The sequence below is a fragment of the Alosa sapidissima genome, chromosome 19, assembly GCF_018492685.1.
Source record: "Alosa sapidissima isolate fAloSap1 chromosome 19, fAloSap1.pri, whole genome shotgun sequence".
NCBI lineage: Eukaryota > Metazoa > Chordata > Actinopteri > Clupeiformes > Clupeidae > Alosa > Alosa sapidissima.
This window is the reverse complement of record NC_055975.1, coordinates 4,074,613-4,097,509: the sequence shown is the minus strand read 5'-3', so window position 1 is coordinate 4,097,509 and position 22,897 is coordinate 4,074,613. Positions and strand designations below refer to the sequence as shown.

The 22,897-nt window shown below is 41.5% G+C and overlaps 1 long non-coding RNA gene across 1 annotated transcript; it reads right to left on the bottom strand.

Annotated features, from left to right (window-relative positions):
- Positions 1-10,713: 10,713 nt before the first annotated feature.
- Positions 10,714-22,511, bottom strand: LOC121693438. Its single transcript, XR_006025503.1, has 4 exons — positions 22,453-22,511; positions 15,315-15,396; positions 11,998-12,054; positions 10,714-10,772 (listed from the first exon to the last, which is right to left on the bottom strand). It is a non-coding gene; the product is annotated as an uncharacterized LOC121693438 (long non-coding RNA).
- Between the last annotated feature and the right edge of the window lie 386 nt (positions 22,512-22,897).

The following is a 22,897-nucleotide window of genomic DNA, read 5'->3' as shown; positions in this document are numbered from 1 at the left end:
CACAAAAAAACGCAAACAAAAGACACAATCGGCAGCACGGCACACACAAAAGAACAGATAAAGAGTTAAAATTCTGGATTACATCTTTGAGAGAAAGGAGGCGATTGTTTGTGGTAAGAAGTGCAATCCTCTCAGTGCTTGGTGACGGCCTAGTTTTATCTCAAAGTTCTCCCCAAGCAACAGCTCCACAGCGCCGTCCAACAGCTTGGAACGCAGCAAAGAGGATGGGCCACTGATTAGACCCATCTCCCCATAATTATGCCTGGGAGTCTCCGCTCTTTCAGTTCTCTCTCTGTGTGTGTGTGTGTGTATGTGTGTGTGTGTGTGTGTGTGTGTGTGTGTATGCGCAGACTCCTTTTCTCTGTATGTGTGTCCATGTGTGTGTGTGTGTACGTGTGCGTTTATGTATCTCTCTCTCTTTCTATGTATGTGTGTGTCCATGTGTGTCCATCTGTCTGTGTGTGTGTGCGTGTGTCTGTGTTTTAGGCACTGATACAAAGGCATCTCTCTGGCACTGCGGATTAGTACATACCTTTTCACCTGCCTTGGACAGGCTTTGCAGAGGATCGCCCGTCAGTGTGTGTGTGTGTGTGTGTGTGTGTGTGTGTGTGTGTGTCTTTGAGTGTGTGTGTTCATGCGTATGAGCGCGTGCCCATTAGCGCCCAGGCCCTTTTGTCTTCACGTGGCCACATGTCCTGTCTCGGTAGCAAAGCGGCACGTCGTGGTGCGGCCCGGTCCAGCGTGGCGGAGGATTGAAGTGAAGGACGGCTGACCGGCTGGCTGGATAGCCGATGCGAGGCAAGGTGATGTGCGGCGGTTGGCTGCCCCTAGCGACTCCCTGCAGCTCCGTGGGCAGGTACTGGAAGATCAGGGCGAAATGCTAAGATTAGCACATTTCTAAGCACCTTCATGGTGTCATTGGTGACAAGCGAGACAAGGTGGGGGGGGGGGGGGCTGGGAGTTAGTAGTGTGTGGTAATGTGTGTGTGTGTGTGTGTGTGTGTGTATTGGGGGAGGGTGTTGGTGTGTGTCTCTGCCATCCTTGTCTAACTCTCTCATCTGGAGGAAAAAATCTTGTCCCTTCCTCTCCTCCCCTGGAGTGCCTGTCAATGTCATGATAACATTGTCACCACCACGCACACACACACACACACACACACACACACACACAGACACACACACACAGACACACACACTTTTGGTGTCCGGCCGCCGGTCGAATTTCACAGCTCCCCCCTCCACAACCCCTCTTTTCTCTTCCATAAGCAGCTCATGAGCTGGGGACACACGAGCAACTCTGGTCTGGGGGTGGAGGTGGGGACATTGTGTGTGTGTGTGTTAGGGGGGTATTTGTATGTAGGTAGGGGGAGGTTGTGTGTGTGTATGTGTGTGTGCATGCAGGCAGGATAGTGGTTGTGGTGTGTGTGTGTGTGTAGGGGGGGGGGGGGGTGTAGCAGTTGGAGATGGCTCCCTACTCAGACAGTGGCAGCGAATCCTGGCTCCGTTGGCCAAGACGAGCAGCTTGTAGGAGCCAACCGGCGAAATGGCACAATATGCTGCGAAGACTAGAGGTGACAGGGAGAGCGGGCCCGATAAAGCCCGACCCGCGCGCAAATCCAGAGCTTCAGCGCGCACACAAAAGAAACAACAACAACAAGCAAACAAAAACCAAAACCAAACGCTCTCCCGTTTGATAAAGCTTACAGGGGGACCACGGACCGGATGAGCCCTCGTCAGAGAGAGAACACATCGCCATCAGCTCTGTGCGCTTCCTCGTCTGATACACTGATAAAGCCATCCTTCTGATACTCTGCCTAAACTCGCAGCCAATACGGTGCCAGGGCCACGGGTTAGACATAACACACACACACACACACACACACACACACACACACATAACACACACCATCTAGTTCATTAATTACGAATGCACTGGAAAACAGTGAGGAAGAGAGAAAGAGAGAGAGAGAAAGAGAAAGAGAGAGAGAGAGCATGTCATTTGGCTCACTCATCTGCAATGACTTATTCATTATTGTTCTGGGGCCTTTCAACTCTCACTTTACAAAAAATCAATGTTTTAAACTTGGAGGGCGGATTAGGCTATCAAAGCGAAATAACAATACAAAGGAAAAACATTTACATGGACATTTTGGCAGAACAAAAGCAGGGAAGTTTTATTAGACAGATTCCAGCTGAGGATGACCTATATGACTGAAAATGTGAAAGTGGGGAAATGAATAAAATCATGGTACAGTAGATGTTTCTTCTGTTAAAAAGCTGTTGCACTTTTGAAAGCTTCTGGATATAAACAGCTAAACAGGCTTATCAGCCATTCCTTTCTAGATACTATAACAGCTCTCTTATTAAGAAGTTTTTTAAAACACACAACCGGATCAATAAAATAAACTCCAAAAATGTCCTTCATCACCACTTGCCATAAAATAGGGTTCTTACAATGGGGCTATCATTCACACATGTAGTTTGAGACTGTAATAACTGGAAAATCAAAAATAATGTTTATTAAAATTCAAAATGATTGCTGAAACTGAAACTTAGATTTTTTTTTTCTTTTCACATTTTCCAAATCGTTCTCAACATATTCAAGAGAAAGTGCATTTCACATAATTAGAGCAAGCATGGATTACCTGCATAATATGTCAAATATGAGTGTTGTCTCAAGACCTGTCATTATGACAGTGTGCACTGGAAGTGTATTTCCTACAGTAAAAGTCCTAACTGAGTACACTAGCACTGCACATCCTATGTGATTTGCTTTCGGTAAACAGTATAAGTAAGTAAGTATATATACTCTTTTGATCCCGTGAGGGAAATTTGGTCTCTGCATTTATCCCAATCCATGAATTAGTGAAACACACTCAGCACACAGTGAGGTGATCTAATCCCAGTGCAGTGAGCTGCCTGCAACAACAGCGGCGCTCAGGGAGCAGTGAGGGGTTAGGTGCCTTGCTCAAGGGCACTTCAGCCGCGCCTACTGATCGGGGATCAAACCAGCAACCCTCCGGTTACAAGTCCGAAGCACTAACCAGTAGGCCACAGCTGCCCACAAACACAGTCTCTTAGATATTAGGAGTTATATTTACAAAGCGTGCTTTGCCTTTTTCTGGTAAACTTATAAGCCTTAAGCACAAAACATACTTATTTTAATGATGGGCAAACTGCAACTTAAGTCTAACTAAAGCTAATTAATTTGCACTTTGCTTGCCGTTTTGGTTCTGAACAGCAATGATGAGTGCAAATTCAAAATGATATTCAGAATCAGTGCTCAAAATGAATGACATTTAGTATGAGCCCTCTATTATATTCTATTGGATGATCCAGACCTGTTCTTTAAGACCTTTTAAAATGTATTTTGATTATGTTTCACACAAGCCTAGACTGCTGTCGAGATGTCATCATCAACATACATGTATCTAAAGAGATGTCACTTTCTTTTTATGATTACATTATTGCTATAGAATTAAATTCAAGTGTTCTTCAAGTGTTTAGAAGCCAGTCAAATTACAAAATGTATGTCACTACACTCTGATGTACGTAGATTTGCGTACGTAGCGTTATCAGCACCATGACCAAACTGCAGAAAGCGAATACAGTGGATCTTTACGTGCTATTTATCATACCTGTAGCTCATCGGGTAATCAGCGCCTTTCTCTGCTCTCTACCGGAATTTGTCAACGTTCTCAACTGAACGTATACTTCAGTTCAATCACAAGTACAGTTGAGTAAAGTTAACTGATGACAACATTAAAAGGAAGGTGAATATTCAGAATCATAGTGGCAGTGACAATGTTCCATCTCGTCATGTGCATACTCTAAAATTCACAACACATCCATTTTGCCAAATACCCAGACAACGACATTAGACACCTGTCAAACAAGCGCCATTGAGAGCTTTTTCACTGACATTTAAACACATCACCCTTCAAGCCAAGTCAAATATGTCTAAAGACAAAAATCATCCTTCGTAAATTGGCCAAAAAGTGCAACCCCACGACCAAGAACAAAAGCTGAGAGGCGATGGGCTGGCCAATGGGCACTAGATACCAAGCTTGGGCAGAGGACTTCCTAAGATTGCTTTGGCAGCACCAGACAGCGATGCCCGCCAGTATAGTGGCCCTCCTTACTGGCTGAGCCCCTGGCACCTCTGGCAGCATGGCCACCTCACTGATTAGGCATCAGCAACCAAATATATCAGCACGGCACTCACTGCCTAATAAACAACAATTATGTGGGTGAATGTATGTGTTTGCCTATGTATATTTATGTGTGCGTGTGTGTGTATGTTTGTGTGTGTATGCTTTTTGCTAGCAAAGAACTCAATAAAAGCATTTAAATCTGTGTGGGTGTGTAAGTGTATGTGTATGTGTGTGTGTGTGTGTGTGTGTGTGTGTGTGTGTGTGTGTGTGTGTGTGTGTGTGTGTTGTGTCAAAGAGGCATTATACATGGGATGGTTAAAAAGGAGAAAGAGATAGTTTGAGCGCGCAGGTGAGCCTCTTCAATATGACCCTCTGCTGTTAGAGAGTGAATCGCAGCTGAACACACATCCCGTCATATTCACAGAGAAAGGAATCTCTCAGACAACACAAGGACAAGCAAAAGGCTAAAAGCCATAATAGCTCCCCTTTTGTCAGCTGCAATACAAAGACAATGAGGTTTTCCACCATTCGACTGGGGCGGGGAAAACAGAGTTGTTTGTCAGTGCTGTAATTAAGATATGTTAAGAGAGAGAGAGAGAGAGAGAGATCCATGGAAAAACAAAATTCCTGACAACTATGAGGTTTTCATCAGGCCCCTACGATTTACACAAATAAGCACAGAAGCAAACAAATAATCCATTATCTCCTTTTGAAATCTATGAGGTGTAATTTCTTTATCTTTCCCGATTATAGCACTTTGTGGTGATTAAATGAAAAAGCCTTAGTAAATAACCCAACACACCCGCCCTACACCTCCCAAATAGACATTAACAGACACACACACACACAAACACACACCCACACGCGCGCGCGCACACACACACACACACACTTCCACACTGAGTAAGACACACGTTTTCTCCCTCTCTCACACACCCCATTTGCCAACATACCCCAATCAGCAGCGCAAAAAAATATGAAGACCAAAAAACAAAAAAACGCAACAAAAAACAAAAAACAGCTAAGAAAACAGGACTGAGGCCCGCAGTGAAAAATGATCAGGCGCCGTCGGTCTTAATGACAACCTTCGCAGGCTGCTCCTCGTTTTGGCCATCCATTTGCTCCAGCTGCAGTCCATAGCTGCCTGCACGCACGCCTGAAGGTAAATCTGCAAGACACCTCCCACTTATTTTATTTTCGTCTCACTTTCCCGTAATTATTCCCTGAACTGTTTGCACAACAATGTCGGAAAACATCTGCAAAAACAGGTAATTAATGTGTCACACCAAACTAATGTGTTTTACATAGAGACTATGCTTCACTGGCTATAATTATGACACATTTTTTTCTCCCCCCCCTCTCTCTCTCCATCTCTCTTTTTCTTTCTCTCTTTCTCTCACCCCCCCTTGGAAATGATTACTTGTTGGATAATGCTTCATGTAACATGTAAGTGGTTATTTGTGAAGAGTGTGCTCAGATGCATTTGCCACTGCTGTGATCATTCACTGAACAGAAAATTGACAACAGCCCTCGATGAGCATATGCTATTCAGTCAGCTGAATTACTCTTTTAAAGCAATTAGGCTTCTTGATGAAATGCTGCATTATCTGCTTTGGATGCTTTGATAATAGATAATTATTTAAGATTACATAAATTAATAAAATATGAACAGTAATGTCATAAAAAGCTAGATACGATTTAATTGGAGAGATTTCTTTCAACAATATATAACATCATCATCTAGATATTTATCAATAGATATCCGGATTACACATACACTTAAAGATAGTAAATATGCAGAGATACATGTAGACACACTCAATATTCATCTTGATGAAATTCTGCATTAACTGCTTTGGATGCTTTCATAATAGATAACTATTTATGATTACATGAGATATGAAGATAAAAGTCATATAAAGCTAAATAATATTTAATTGGAGATATTTCATTTTAAAATAATATATAACATCATTTAGATACACTGATAGATAGAAATCCTGATTGCACATACATTCACATAAAGATAGTTATAGATGCAGAGATAGACAGAGCCGATATACATATACATTGTATACCATAAATCTATACCTAAATACAGTAGCCGTAATACAGTACAATATAGCCTTTGGTCTTTGACTGCTAACCAGGAGCTGTTGTAAGTGCCACAAATCAGTGTTCAATATCTCAAATAAAACACAATCAGTATGCTCGACTGTCCAAACTAAACTAAACTTGTCTGTTTTAATTCCAGTGAACTGGCGGACTATACTGCGGCAGACTTGCCATCAGGGAGCTGACTGCTAGCTCAATCCAGCCTCCAGATTTACTCTCACCAGAGAGAAAATAAATAAAACTAATAATTAACAGTGTAAACAAGGCTACAACGGGGAGCCTAGAGGGGGCAGTCGTTTATTCCTTGCTCACTTCGGTGTCCAACACATTCCCCGCGTGTCTGCGCCTGAAGGCTGAGCCTCTCCTCTGCCTCTGCCAGAGACGCTAGGGGCAACCTGCCCACACGCCCACACACCCACCCACTGAGAGACAGACTCACTGACAGACAGACAGATAGACTCACTGACTGAGAGAAAGACAGACTCATTGAGAGACAGACAGACAGAATCACTGACTGAGAGACAGACTCCTTGACAAACAGACAAACTGACAGGGTGAGGGCATATATCTGAACATAAAAGGTTAAAGCACGGGCAGATTCGCACCTAGTGAGGGGATGTGGTGATGACGTTCTGCGCGAAACTGTTAGTGTTCCATTGGTTTACCTGTAGCCAATAAGTTCATGGCTTATTGATAACAAAGTTCATCCATTAATTCTCGTTCATGATAGACTCGCACTAATTGGCAAATCTGGAAAGTTCCCATGAACCACCATTGTATTGTTCTCCCTGTGTGTTATGCACATTCAGTAAGTGAACACAGTTAAAAAAGTATGCCAAACTCTGTTTACATGAGCCAGGATAAGGAGCATCTTGCTCCTTTATTGACTTCTCAATGACAGATGAAAATATTATGAAACTAAAATAAACAGACAGGAAAAAACTTTGTCTCTTTCAAGTAGCCTACAGCAAGTCACTATACTAACTTAATGTATTGATAGAATCACACGTGAACAAAGTGCTAAGTTAACCCATTCACATACGCAGGGTTTAGGCTATTTGAATGATAAAGACGTTCTAGAAAGACGGTCTTAAAAGGGCAACTTTCGGTCCTCAGGATCTTTTCATTGCGAGTGCATCTTGGGGACGGAATGTGTTGCTCTTGAAAGAGAAAATAAGATGTTTTGAGACATTCTATTCATTTTAACAATCTGGACTTGCCTTATTAGCATTATTAATCATCATTATTGAGCCTATATTGTGTGCCATACCCCGGCAATATACTGTACGTCAACCCTGGCTCATCCCCTCACATAAACCACCCAGAGTATTTACTCCAGGTGTGAATAACTACCACCCCTGCAATGTCCGTGTGTAAGATTTATATCTGAACACTCAGAGTTTGAGTTCGGGACCTAATTACTTACTCGGGCATTGTCCAGAGGTCGTGTCTGAAAACAGCTACTGACAGCCAGGCAGAACGACAGGCAGGCAGACCGATTACAGACAGACAGAAAGACAGACAGACAAAAACACTGACTGACTAACAGAGAGACAGACTAGGAGGAGTGATATGGAAGACAGTGTCAGTATTAGGCTGCAGGATGCACTTTTGTGACCCTTTTCATGACCTCTATCCTCTGAAACTTTAGGTGAGGTGAGGTGAGGTGAGTTGATATCGCTGATGAGTTGCCCTTTGCTATTCAGTATATACCCATGCAATGTGAAGATGCACAGATAATTCTACATGTACATGAATGAAAAGAATAAGCAACATGGCATCATATAAATTCCTCCAGGTAAAAAAAAAACGCACAGTCCAATCCCACTCACAGAGTGGTTACTGTGTAGTGAATGGGCGAGTAGGCTACAGAGAGACATGTGAAACAGGCTGGGTACATTAGCACTGAACTAAGCTGACATTACCAGCCAAAATACCTCTATCTCCATCTTCGATTCACAAACTATTTTTGTGATGAAAACAATCAGCGTGTTCAAAGTTATACAAATGAGAGTTAACCTCTCTAACCCACCAATATTACTATTAAACACTAAAAATGTTTTCAGCTCTGGTACCATTATTGTCATTGCAGTCCTGGTCTAACCTGTTTTTTAGGGCTTTTATAATTCCCTCAGTTTTTCCTCTATTGGCTTTGACTGTCTCATCAGCGATGAAAATTTCAAAACCTAGAACCACTTGAAACCCATTTTCAACAATTCATAACAATGAACTGATGTCAGTTTAGTACCGGTCTAACCTTGAGAGATGTTTGTATATCAGGAGCATGTTTTTCAGTGTAATCACAGATTTCCTGTTCAATTCACTAACATCTTCCGCCCTCCCAACCCCCCCATCCTGACAACTGAAGTGTGAAGCCTGGTGTCGCCAAGAGCCACATGGTCTTGTGGTGCTTTAGTGTACAAGAGAGGATGGCCAGGCCATCAACTCAACCCCCCCCCCCCCCCCCCCCCCCCCCACACACACACACACACACACAACACACACACACACACACACACACACACACACACACACACACACACACACACACACGCACACACGCACACACACACACACGCGCACACACACACACGCACCCCCCGACCCCAGCAGCCGGAGCAGCAAGCGGCGGAATCCGAGGCAGCCAGGTCCCCGGGGAGAGGCTCCCTTTCAGAGGGTCAGCGGGACTGGAGAGGAGCGGACAGGAGCGGAGTGGAGCAGGCCAGTCCAGAGCTGGAGCCAGGAGGGGGGGGGGGATAGAGGGCTGCTGCGGCGGATGGGTATGGAAACACTGTTTAAATGTGCTGTGTCTCACAGGCCAGAATCTGGCTGTCTGTTTGTACGTGTGAGTGTGTGTGTGTGTGTGTACGTGTGTGTGTGTGTGTGTGTGTGTGTGAGAGTGTGTATTTGAGCGTATTTGAGCGTAAACCAGTCTATACAGGCGACTATGCATGTGTGAGTCTGTGCGTCTGTGTGTGTGGGTGCATGTAAGTATGTGTAGGCCTACAGTATGTGAGTGTGCTTCAGCTGGTGCATAGGGGGCATCTGTGCATGTGTGAGTCTGTGTGTGTATGTGTGAGTGTCTGTGTGTAAGTGTATCTGAGTGCAAATGGCATATGTGCATGTGTCATGTGTGAGTAAGTGTGTATATGTAGACTGTATGAACAATTTGTATGTAACAGACCTAGAGAGGTGGTGTGAGTGAAGTGTGTATTTGTCTGTAGGTGTGTGTGTGTGTGTATGTGTGTGTGAGAGAGAGACAGCGTGCATGGACAGGTGTGAGTGTGTTTTAGAGGAAGGGGAGAGGGGTATGGGGGAGAACAGGGGCGAAGGGTGGTGCTCAGCCAACATGTCAGCATGGTGCAGCTCCGTGCCAGGAAGCGCCTCAGGAGCCACATGTGGCCTCAAATGGACGCTAAATTCTCCGCTACCTCCATTTCAGGACAGATTAGGCCTTGCAGGTAATTTAGATGGCTCACAACAGATAGCTGACCATCATAATAGGCATATTGTGAGCGTACAAAAAAAATGACACATGGTATGTAACATAAGCAAATCCATAATTCCAAATCTATAATTTTGTAACATCATGATTGACCTGATGCAGACATCATGCTATTTTTCAATTCAAAAGACAAAAGAACAATGCATTATACATATGTGTGCACTAAACTTCAACTACATTTAGTTCACACCACAAAATACTGAAGGTGTTTTTTTTTCTTATAAGGGGTCTTTGTAAATAAGTGCTATCATGGTTTTCACCAAAAAAGCACAAAGGATGGTAAAGCACAACAGCAAGAGATCTTAATGACGTCCGTCATGTGCAGCATTAGTGAGAGATAAAGAGAGCAAAAGAGAGATAGAGAGAGAGAGAGAGAGAGAGAGAGAGAGAAAGAGAGAGGAGGTACTCACTTGCTGGCTCTAACCTTGAGGAATTTCGATGAACATCATGGTGCTTGTGGCTTTCATAATCTCATCTTCTGCTGGTCTGAAGAGTGCACTGATAGAACTGACCTCCTCACCAGTTACACAATGAAGGACATCTCCTCAACACAGAATGGCCTTCCATTAGGATCCATAAGCCAGCATATTATTGGTACAATGACGTGAAGCACCACTAAAAGAACATCTGAATATGCATGAGAATAATTTATGTGAATTATGACAAGGTTTCTGCAATTTGGTAACATTAAATGTCCTAAACTTTTAATTGAGGAAATAAAGGAGTTTAAAATAAATGACTCAAAGAAATGAGGCAGGCATTTAACACTGATTTTTAAAAAATGGGTTGATTAATTCAGAGCCTGTAATGTAACTGTTGTCTTTCAAAATACACTGGGCACGACCTCTTAGTCTCCGCAGGTCGCTGCGACTTACACAATCAGTTGATTTCATAATTAGCAACAGAATGAATCTCTCGCACACAATGTTCCCCTCTTTTTCTTCATTCCGCGAAAGAACTTCGAGACTGGCCACTCTTCCAGCTGGCTCGCCGATCATCCTTTAAAACCGACAAAGCATTCAGGTGACCAGCAAATTAATGCGGGCCAATTCTGCGGTGCGTACATAAATTACACGTGTTAGTGCACCAAAGTGGAGGTCAACGCTGGAGTGAGGGACTTCATATATTAATGCAGGTGCTGCGAATACTAATCTGTTCTGTTAGTATAATGAAGAGCCCGAGTCAATACAAAAACACTTAGGGGAGCCATGTTTGTCAAAGACAGTTACTCGGGAGATGAATCACAGACTCAGCGCTGGCAGCGCATGGGGAACGTCACAACACTCTACTAATCCACTCCACCACAGAGAAAGCCTTGAGACACAGGCAAACTAAATTCAAATATCACAACAAGAATGAAGCAGCACAATGCCAAATGGCTTCTTCTTGTTCTAACAAATCGAGTCTGAATTCTCTAACACATATTATGCAATAAAAGTCAAATGTTATGCAATGTAATAGCAGTATTATAGACAGTGCATATAAAAACAGAAATGTTGCATACACAGAGGTGAATCTGATATCTGAGTTTTACTGTAGGTAGCAGTCAGTTTTCACTAATATTTTGAAACATTAATTTCTGATCCGGTTAGTTATCCTGTCAGGCATTTACCCCACATTGTTTGAATTATGTGATTCCTTTGCCTCTCTGTTGCACATTTAGGGAACATGAAAAACCTACACACTAACAACCTGCAATCAACCAGCATGCATTTCATAAACATGTCAGCCAATTCAATTAGCAGAGGATTCGGCGGAGCAGTAGGACAACAGGGAATTAACAGATTATCTTCAACTATTTCTCCGCAGAAAGCTACCTTCATCTGATTATCACGCCCCAGAAAATTAGGCCCAGGCGCATCGGAGGGATGTAATGAAGTCCATAATTTAGTCGTTTAGGAGCATGATCACTTCAAACTCATTTTTATGGCCCCTGACTGAGCTGTGAACTGAGCAGGGAAAAGAGAGCATTGCACCAGAGACACCTCTGAGCATGTATGAAACTCTGACCAAAAGAAAGGCCCTCTGACAACCATCAGATTGCTGTTTGTGTACCACAGGACGCAAATTATAGGCCACACTGGACAGGATGCTTATGTCCACAACCAGCATTATATGTTCTTAACTGTTTTTTAAGCTTGTTAAATAGTCTTAATGTTCTTAAATGTTCTTAATCCTGACTGGAAGTTGGCATGGGGCCTCCTTAATAGTGTGTCTAAATTACCTTTGGGGTAGGATGAATGACCCGTTCTCGCTTTCAGCAGCTCACACAAAGCAAACACTGAAGAGAGAAAGAGAGAGAGAGCGAGAGAGAGAGAGAGAGAGAGAAACAGACAGAGAGAGAGAGAGACAGAGAGACAGAGAGAGACAGAGAGAGGTGGTGAGAGGTCTCGGATTTACAACAATACCCTTGTGATAGTTACAGAGATGTTCTTAGTACTGGGAGACTTGCTGGCGAACAAGGATGACAACAACCTTATTTCTGGGTCACAGCTGTTCCGGGCCACCCTTGCAACTCCCCCACCACCACCACTCCCAACACACATACACACACACACTCAGTATGTCCCTCTTTATCACACACAGACACACACACACACATGCACACATATTACACACACACAGACATGGTATGCATACACACATTTTCACAAATTTAAGAACACACACACCACCAACCCCCATGTTCCCATGTTTCCATGGCAAACAGAGCCGCCCTGGGACCCCAGCCCCTCTGGGGGCCACTGAGGTAAAGCATTCTGTCCTCACACACATGCACAGACATATGCCCCGCCTGACACATGTATGCACACGGAGGGAAGGAAACACACACACACACACACTAACACACACACACACACACACACTGCATACAGATTTACACAATGTGACCTACTGGCGTGTGTGTGCACACACACAACCACACACACACACACACCCCACACATTCCCAAACAACACACAGTATTTAGCATTCGGGGATTGCAGGGACTTTGCGGTCCATTGTTCTAAATAAACAGCTCTTTGGGTTTGTTCTCATTGCTTTTTCCCATGGCTTACATTAGTCTATAACACCTGCCACATAGGTCAACTTGTATAAAAACCCATAATTGGGAATACTGTGATGACAAAATTTGTATCTAATATAACTCTTTACATGTTAAAAACTGTGAATATAGAATATTTTGTATTACAATAAAATTATGTGGAAATGCACAGTCCCATACCATACAGTTCAGTACTGATAATAGCATTAAACTGCATTCTTCTGGTCAAATTTTAAATAGAGGCCCATTCCTCCTCACAATAATTTGTTTTTGAAATATCTACAAATAACACCACATAAACAAAACAAATGATCCCATACACTCTTATAAATGTATAATTTATTCATTTATATGCATTTATATCTAATGTTGACCAGTCTTTTGTGGCATCCTCAAATGTAGCACTTTGTTATTCAGTAAAACACAGCTGTTTGTATGTGAGAATGTGTGTTTATATGGTTGTGCATGAATGTTAGTGAGAAAGTGATGAGGGGAGAGAAAGTGAGAGTGCTATGTTAATGGGTGAGGGGATATGGAAAACTGCACTCTTTTCCTGTTGCATTCATCTGCCGCTGTTTCTGCTTCTTTCAGGTTCACTACACAGTCACCACTAAAAACAGAGAACCAACTGCCTGCTCTTTTTGCTTTCATAAGTTTTTTAAGTGCGCATTCATGTTAAAATTCTGAGCTCAGGCTCAAATAAACAAACAAATGCCAAACATCTCCCCCTTTTTTCAAGCTTGTTAGTGCTAAATAGGAGCTATAATCCCAACAAGATTCACAATCCCCAATGCACTACCTTGAGGGTACAGGAAACACCTGCAGCTCATTTGACAGTGCAGTGACAAACATAGCGGATGGTAGACATCGATGGCACCACAAAATACATACAAGTTGTACAAGTGTCATAATAAGTGACAGCTCATTGACAAATGTTTTTTTTTTATACAAACATGATAATTCCTCATGACAAAATATTACTTGAATCAGTAAAGCCCTCCTTGAAATTATTAAATGTGCATGTAACCAGTTTAGAGAAAACTTGAATCATCAAATGCAGACATGAACAGACATGTTTTTCTAAAAAAAAAAGCAATTCCACAGCAATAATACTGTCAGAGAAAGTTTTTGGTTGTGCAAGTGAACATTTCAAAAAGGCCTTTTTCCAACAGATAAAAGTCTTCTGTCACCATGCAGTAAGAGATGAGATCAGTGCGACCAATATTACAACATTAATTCAAAGAGGTTTGATATCTGTAATGTCAGTTCAGCTGCCTCACACAGCTTAATGAACTGACTGTCCAATCTTTATTTTGGGCAATTTATTGCGATAATAGAGGTTAAGCGACATTCAATGTTTTATTAATAAACAATATGCGGATAGTTAGTGACACATTAAAACTAGAAACAGTTCATTAAATCAAATTAAAGTGCATACTTCATCTGTTTTTTTTTGTTAGCTATTAACACCTCATAAATAATACATACAACTCACAAAAATTCAAAGTCTTACTGTGGGAAAAATGTCCTGTCAATCTAGCTCAGCAAAGTGATGCAATAGAGACCTCTGTTGGACATCATATGTAAGTACATTCATACAATTTTTCACAACTTGCAAAATATCCTTTTATCAGCAGTAGGAACATACTTTGTGCTTGAATGTTTGTTTGATTTAAAAATATTTAATCAAAAATGCCTGCAACTTCAGATCAAAAATAAGTAAGTAAGTAGTAAGTATATATACTCTTTTGTTCCCGTGAGGGAAATTTGGTCTCTGCATTTATCCCAATCCGTGAATTAGTGACACACACAGTGAGGTGAAGCACACACTAATCCCGGCACAGTGAGCTGCCTGCAACAATAGCGGCGCTCGGGGAGCAGTGAGGGGTTAGGTGCCTTGCTCAACTTTACTTCAGCCGTGCCTACTGGTCGGGGTTTCGAACCGGCAACCCTCCGGTTACAAGTCCGAAGTGGCTGCCCCAAAAGAAAATAGTTTCTTACAAGAAATCATGAATTATCAATCCATTCATATTTAGTTTGCATCACATTGCTGGTGTGCTGTCTTATTCAACCAATGCTTACCTGCATTGGTACATGTGTCTGACAGAAATGAACAGTTAAATGTGCAAATTACTCTAAATCACAACCTCTTTGGGCTTATTGCTTAGAATTTCTGCATTCTAAAGTTCTGCAGGCATCTGGATACCTCTACCAACACCAAGTTGATATCTATTCACACAGTGAAATGTGCCTCAGATCTGAATGTGGGGGTTATAGGAGTCACCTTACAAGTTTACATGCACAGCCATTCATTAGATATTGTTCTCCATATACTGTACAAAGGGTGGAGTGACAATTTTTAGCTGATTCTGGTACAAATATTGCACACAACTGTCGCAAATTTGGATACTGGAACCCCTATACCAGTTTTTGCCCCATGTTAAATGGTCCCATTGTGTTCCAGCACCAACAGCCACCAAGTCGCACCTGCTTACCTGCAATATGGCACTAGAGGGCGCACCTCCTGTTAAGCATCCCTCCTGATGCGACTCCTCCTGTGAGATGATCTTGAGGACTCTGGGGGGTAACAGAAAGTAGGACACGATCAGTTGGCCAGTGGTTGGAGTCTCTCCATATCTCCTTCACCCTCCATGCAAATTATCAGATAACCTTCACCAAAACGGGAATCCCCCTCGGCTACAGCAAGGGCTCCATCCAAGGGGAACAGTAAATCACTGGCATGGGCACACATAGTCACACAAACCTACACCTACACCTACACACACACACAAACATTTTTTGCACATCTTCTAATGTCATTCAAATGATAATGCTGTTCCCTCCTGTTTCTGAATGTGCCCAAACAGTGCAAGTGTGTTTGCCATGGGACGCTGTGGGTAAGTGGCTGACACCAAGTGGCCTTGAAGTTTAGGAGTCAGAGATTAAAGCATTTACTATAACTGGCAAAAAACAGACATACAATAGGAAAATGTTACCACACTGGTAATATAAAGTCATAACTTTTTTTCATGGTAATTTCACAGTTGTGTCCAAAGTATAATTAATTGTTTATCAGATCACGTCACACACTCTGAGTACATAAATGAAAGAGGGTCTTTGATATTTGTGGCTAAGCTACTGCAATCTTTCATTGATTTAAGGAGACACGGATATGGGTGGTTGATGTTTTAGGCCGAATTTTTTTTTTAAAATAACAATCAGATATTAGGCATGGAAATCACTTAGTCCTGTTGTATTGTACTGACTCAAAAATATGTATGGTCTTTTAGATTTTTTGTAATTTGTTGTGTTAGTGACTAAAATTGTCATGTGGTGTGACATGAAAGTTATTGTGTGTAAAATCGTAATGGGGTATACTTTTTTATCTGAGTCAATGTATCATAATCTTCTATCATTACTTCATCAAGATCTAACATTTACTTGTGCAAATGTATTACATTTTACAGTATATTTCTTCATCAATACACAAAGTAAGGCATTTGTCCTCGACCTTTCAATAAACTTCATATTCATTTTGACATACCTTGATATAAATGAAAGAAAATGCTTGTGACTTTTGACTTTTGCTAACCCTATTTCCCATCTGTTCCATTGAGATTTGTATGATTTAGACCCCAAAAGCCTTTTTATTTTCATAATTTCTTGATTCCAAATGATATGGTGTCACGCTATACAGTATGATAAATCACACCACATAATCTATTAAAGCAACACCAAAGAGTTTCAGTGGTACAAGGATACAAGGATACAAGGAAGTTTATTGTCACATGCATATAGTTACTGGATGTAAGAAATACAGTGAAATTATGTCTGGTGTCAGCCTATTTGTGCATTTATGTGCGTACAATTTATTCATGAAATCATTCAATATTACAACAATAAAAATAGCTTGTGTATTGCAGGGCTGCCAACTTTTCAAAAAACCTTGAAGTGAGATTTGGTGGGGCCAACCAAAATTTTGCTGCAGAAATTTTTGTTTGGCTTTTAAATGCATCAATCAGGTGCACTTTCAAAATAAATTCAGAGGTCAGACTTGCTTATTTTTATGGAAATATTTGTGCTGTAGCCTAAACTATTTTGCACTTCAGAATTATAACCATGCACACACAGGTGGAATAGTTATGGTGATATTGCAATAAGTTCACAACCACAAAACATATATGCTACATTTCACAGTTCAGAAATGTTCAAAAATGTGTGTACATTTCAGCGCTCCATGAAATGATGCAGAAGTGGTTACCTGTGTTATTCAGCTAGTTCATTTAAGATAAGATATTGGTCATTGTAATGGCCATCTAGCCTACATACTCTTCCTTTTTCAGGATGTACCCATATCTGGGAACATATGATGTGAATGTTTGCATATGGCTTATGTAAGGCTTTATATCAAAATTTGTGTTTCATTATTTGATTTTCTTTATATTTTTGCATTAATGTCACTAGGAAGCATGCCCATAGAAATATGTTTATCTGTTAGTGGGATTGGCTGGAACCTGACAAGAACCATGATAGTGGGATAATCTATGGCTGAGCAATTTACAAAAATGTATGTACTGATAAATAGTTTACATTTGAATACATTATAATTTCACCCTAATGAGACTATGTAGAAATGTGTTGCAATTTCAAAACCGGATTACTCAGGAACCACTTATTGCACAGAATATATGCTTGTATTCAGTACGGTTTGCTGTTTATTGTGATATTGGGTTTGCCATGTGTGTTGTGTGAAGGGTTAGTGAGATATTTAACCGAGAGTAATGGGTGTGCACTGTGTGCAAAATGCAAATATGATTAGCCTAAATTGCATGTCAGTTTCTCGCGAACCATTTATCACAGCAACTTGGCGCTAATATCATTGGAAATAGTGGCGGAACAAGTCAGAGCCGGGCCGGGGGCGGGGCACATGACCGGGCCCTTTAGGCTATTAAACTCATCATAACATAATTTTACAACATAGGCTACACATGCCCGCAACAGCGGGTCTTACAAGCGTCAGCGCCACGGAGAGCAACTATGTAATTTTGAAGTCCATCGAACGTACACGAAGTGTAACCAAGAGAACAACAACAAAAACATTAGGCTACATGACCCCTAATAATAAAACAACAATAATACGCAGCACTAGCCTATTTGAAAGGCATAGACGAGCCTTGCGCTCCGCGAACTCGTCCACGATGCTCTGTGTATGTCCATTTTCTTTGCTCTCTCATTCTCTATGGACAACATGGAAAGTCCACTCTCTCCTGTCCCACTGTGCTCCTCAATTGGTTTTTAATGATCTTTAACTTGGAGAATGAGCGCTCAGAGGTTGCAACGGTGACGGGAAGAGTCAAAAATAAAATTAGGGCGGTGCAAATCTCACTGAATGCAGAAGTTACTGCTGGGTGGTTGCATTGGCGGAGCAAGGGGGTGGCTTCGGGGGCTCAAGCCCCGAATCTCTTTTTAAAAGCCCCGAATATTTTTTTGTATGTGTTTTCAATTTCCAACGATTCTAATTTCTAATTTAACTTCCCCTCGGTTTCTCTATAAATGTTACAAAATGTAGCCTACTATTAGCCTACTGAGCAAATATCCCTTACTTTCAAAGCCCAATATTGACAGATAACCTGATTTCCCACACGATGAGTTTAGGCAATGCCAGAGCCGAGATGTAGCGGTTTGAGTCATAAACCTGGCATGAAAGTTCAGAGCGGCGCAGTCAGTTTAGTTTAACTACCACAGTCACGAGTTGGGTCGCGATAGTCTGTCATTTTTAAAAAGTGGGTCCCCAGAAAAAAAGTTTGAGAAACACTGGTTTAAACAGCAAGCCGGTAAGAAAAACTATTGTCAAGACATTAGGCAATTAGGCTACTGTACCCCGGAATACAAAAATAAACTTCAAATTGTATGTATTAGTAGCCTATGTAGTCTGTATTCTGTAGTCGCAATGACCGAATCAGTAGATATACCTGTTGTCAGTTGAGTTCGTTCAATTCATTTATTGTAGGCTAGTAGCCTAGGCAAATATGAAACGGAGATGTAACGTGGCTACCGGCGGGATTTTGAACTTGCATGTTTCATGCATTTTAGGGCAAAAAATACCATGGGATTGATGTGTTCTCCATTTGAGGAACGTAATCAATTGCGGACGTGCACATACAGCTCAGACACAGAGCGCATATAGGCCTAGGTTAGGCTACTTTCACTTTCTAGAGCGCATTCATTAGGCTACGTAAAAGATGATTCATACCAAAACAACGATCAAACATTATCAAATGTATCCTGACGTGTTGTCACAAAGACCTACTCCAATTAGAAAATCGAAACCAAAATCATGTAAGTTTAAGTGTTCTCTCATTGACGCCTGTAGGAGACGATCCAATTTTGTAAATTTGCACGTCGTAAAGTTCAATATGAGAGTTAAAATAAAGCCAGTCATACAGCAAAACATTTTATTCAATATTTTACACCTACTAAATCATCAAAGTAAATGTCAAAACTTTTCAGCAACCGTGAGTCATAACTCGTCCTGACTGGGGCAACCTATAAGCCTAATACGTCCCACTCTGCTGAAAATGATTGAAAAGAAACCGTTTGCATGATCTTCTCCTCCGGCCTTGTGCCGTGGGAGAGGCCCGTCCCACCTTACCCGGAGGTTGGGGAGGGGCGCCCTCGCACCTGGCCCCTGCGGGTCCCGGGCCGGGGGCGTGCCGCACCCCCCCCGCACCCCCTCAAGCTCCGCCCCTGATTGGAAAGCTTTGATTCCGCTCGTTCACATGATGCGTGATATGTATAGTTTAGTTTAGTTGAACCTCATCTGCCAGGTGTTTGACCTACCAGGTTGACACTTCAGCATGAAAAATACTCATTAATACTCAAAGCATACCTGAAGCCGGGGAAATGCGGGGGAAATACGCCTGGGATGGCTTCTGAAGTAGCATCGCAAATGAGAGAAAATTTAGAAAATTCCACAGAGGTGCTCTTGAACCCGCTCACCGTCTCTGAAAGCATAACTAGTCGATCAGTGGCTCAACAGGTTGTTGGGCTGTTGAGCTTGCTGCTAGCTGGTTGGTAGGGTAATTGTGATACCTGCAAAGGTGCTTTTGGAGTAACCAAATTTGAATCTTGTGTGACATGGCATTCTTGAGATATCATACTCAAGGTGTTTTTGACCTTGACATTTGACCTTCAACCTCCAACTTCAACTCACTTCATCTTTGAGTCCATAAAAACACTCGTACCAAATTTGAAGCATGTACGTCAAGCCGTTCTGGAGATATAATGCTGAATGCATGAGATATGGCTGGGACTTTTATTTTGACACACAGGAAACACTTTAACAGGATGTGTAGTTCAGGTAGAGCTAGATCAAAGATGGTTGATTACGAAGATACTTCCTGTCCCTGGAAATTTATGCAAATAGGGTAGCAGTACACGCCCCCGCACATTTATGCAGTGATCGGGCTCTCTTTTTAACATTGAGGTCTATGGCAGAATCCAAGAATTTCCCAGAATTTGTCAAAGCCTTATTTTTCTGAGCAATGGATGCACATTTCGGACACGGTATCATGATCTCCAAACCCTCCCTATTTCAGTAGAATGTCGTGATGGTATGACCCTCCAGTCGGGACAAAATCAACATTAATGAAGGTGTAGGCTACACCAAGTTTATTTTGTACTCCGGCTTGTCTGGCGTGGAACCGAGGCGTTCAAACGTAAGTCATACGTCAGTGACACGCCCCTGTGCAGGCGGGAACTGAACCAGAGCCCGTCTCTGACTGAACTCCACTTTGCCCTCATAGACATGAACTAGGACGACCCATCTTGCTACGCATTCATTATCTTTGGCTAGATTGTATGCTTAGAAGCTGAGACAGTTGAATTCCTCACAGGTGACACCTGTGCCAGTGTTCTGATTAGCCTGGGAACTGCTCTTAGAACTACTTAACGAGCGCAGCTGGCTCTATTATGACATCACAGCCCCCATTCAAGTCTATGGGGGGAAAATACACTTTTAATTACAAATATCTCAAAAAGTATAAACTTCTCAAAAATGAAAAATGGATAGGACGGTAAAGCCTTGGAAGATCTACGGAACGGTGCTTCAACCAAATTTGTACGTTAATCGCTTTGGGCTGAAGGACAAAAAGGTAAAAAGAAAAATAATAACAAGAAGAAGTCTCCAGATTTCAATAGAGAGGATGCATCTTCGAAGGATGCAAAGTGAATGCACTTCTGCATTCACTTCGCGACCCTCTATCAGCTATAACCGCACTATGTAAGTTTGCCAAATTGGGTAGCGGATCCGATGGAATGAGACATAAGAAACTACAAATTTGACTTGCATATGATGTCGCAATACATCGTACTTTCATAAAAGCATGCAACATATTCTAGCTTGTCTGTGGACATCATTATTTGCAAAGCCAGTGCTGGATAAACAAATAGTGTGCGTGTGACAGAGGAAAAGTTCTTTGGTGTTGCTTTAATGCAAAAATGTGTATTATATGTATATCACAAACAACAAAAGACAGTTTAAGACAGGTATATCACATAAAAGGTTCACTGTTAAAAATTGTGTAAAACTGTGTAAAACAGAATGCCACCAAATATTGTATAGCACTTGGGTTCCCTGAAATTTTCTTTGGTGGTGGGAGAGTTTATTCTCTTCATGTAGACTAATTCAACAATGTACAGCATTCCGATATTTAAAACCATATCCTGCATTATAATCAGATTAAATCATTACTGGGGGGGGGGGGGGGGGTATTTGACATTCTTAATAGTACTCTGAGAAAATAAATCCTAAAAGTAAATATGAATGGTGTATTTATCACTATACTCACTCACACAGATCTTAAATAATAAATGGTACAACATGTTTGTCAAAATATATATTACACTTCACATTAAAGGAACCATATGTAAGATTGTGGCCAAAACTGGTACTGCAATCACTTTCAAATTACTGTAGAGCGGTGTATCCCCTCCCCCTCCCCCCTGACTCGAGGTTGCCAACCCACATGCCGAAAGACTACTGACTTTGTTATTAGTAGATAGGTGGAGAGTGGCGCATCAGGCCAAAACACAACATGACATGACAAAACACAACATCAACATCAGTTGAGGGCTGCAACTTCACTTTTTAAATGACAATATCCTGGCCGGTCTACTATTGTCAGTGATATAAGTATTTGAAATGAACATGATTTCTTAATGTCTAGTGACATATCAGGGCCATTTTATGATTAATTGAAATACATTTCTTACATACGGTTCCTTTAACATGTATGAAAAAAACATTTTATGTAGGAAAATGCAGTTTATATTGTATAGTGTGACAAATAAATCATATGGTGTGAGAGAAAACCTGGTCACAATGATATGGGGTCACACATATGAGGTTTCAAGCACTTAGCATAGCAATGAGTCTTGTGGCTACATGCTAGCACCCAAATTATATGCTCACTGCAACATGGTAACATAGATTTAAAGGTAATATTGACAAAAAAGTAATTTACTTTTGACATTTTCCTGTAAAATGGGTCACACCAAAAGACAGTGAAAAGGGGTAATGAAGTACTGCTAGAAATATTTGATTTATTGAAACAAATATGAGAAGTAACTCACCTGGTAATCTTTCAATGTCCTTCTGTTATTATACTTCCTGAATGAAGAAGGACCTCCTAACCACAAAGGTCTCCAGACTTACAAGTAGACATCTGTGGTATTAATATGTACCTAAATAAAGGGAAAACATATTTGTTTAATTGGTTTTATTCAAAATCCAACTTGTAATGGGCTTGAGACAGTCATGCCATATGAGGTTTTTCCTGGTTTGGCTGAAAATTGCCAAACAGCTTTTTTTCTGAACAATAACCACATTTTTTGCAGATTAGACATCTCTTTACTTATGTTTGACACTCAGGACCACAAAAAGGCCATGGCTTAGAATTAGTATCACATATTGTATCAAAATCCAAAGACTACTGTATCGAATATCTGCCAAAAAGAACTCCTCTCTGCCTAAGCCTTTCTCTCAATGCCTCTTTTCATGGATGAAAAACAATGTATC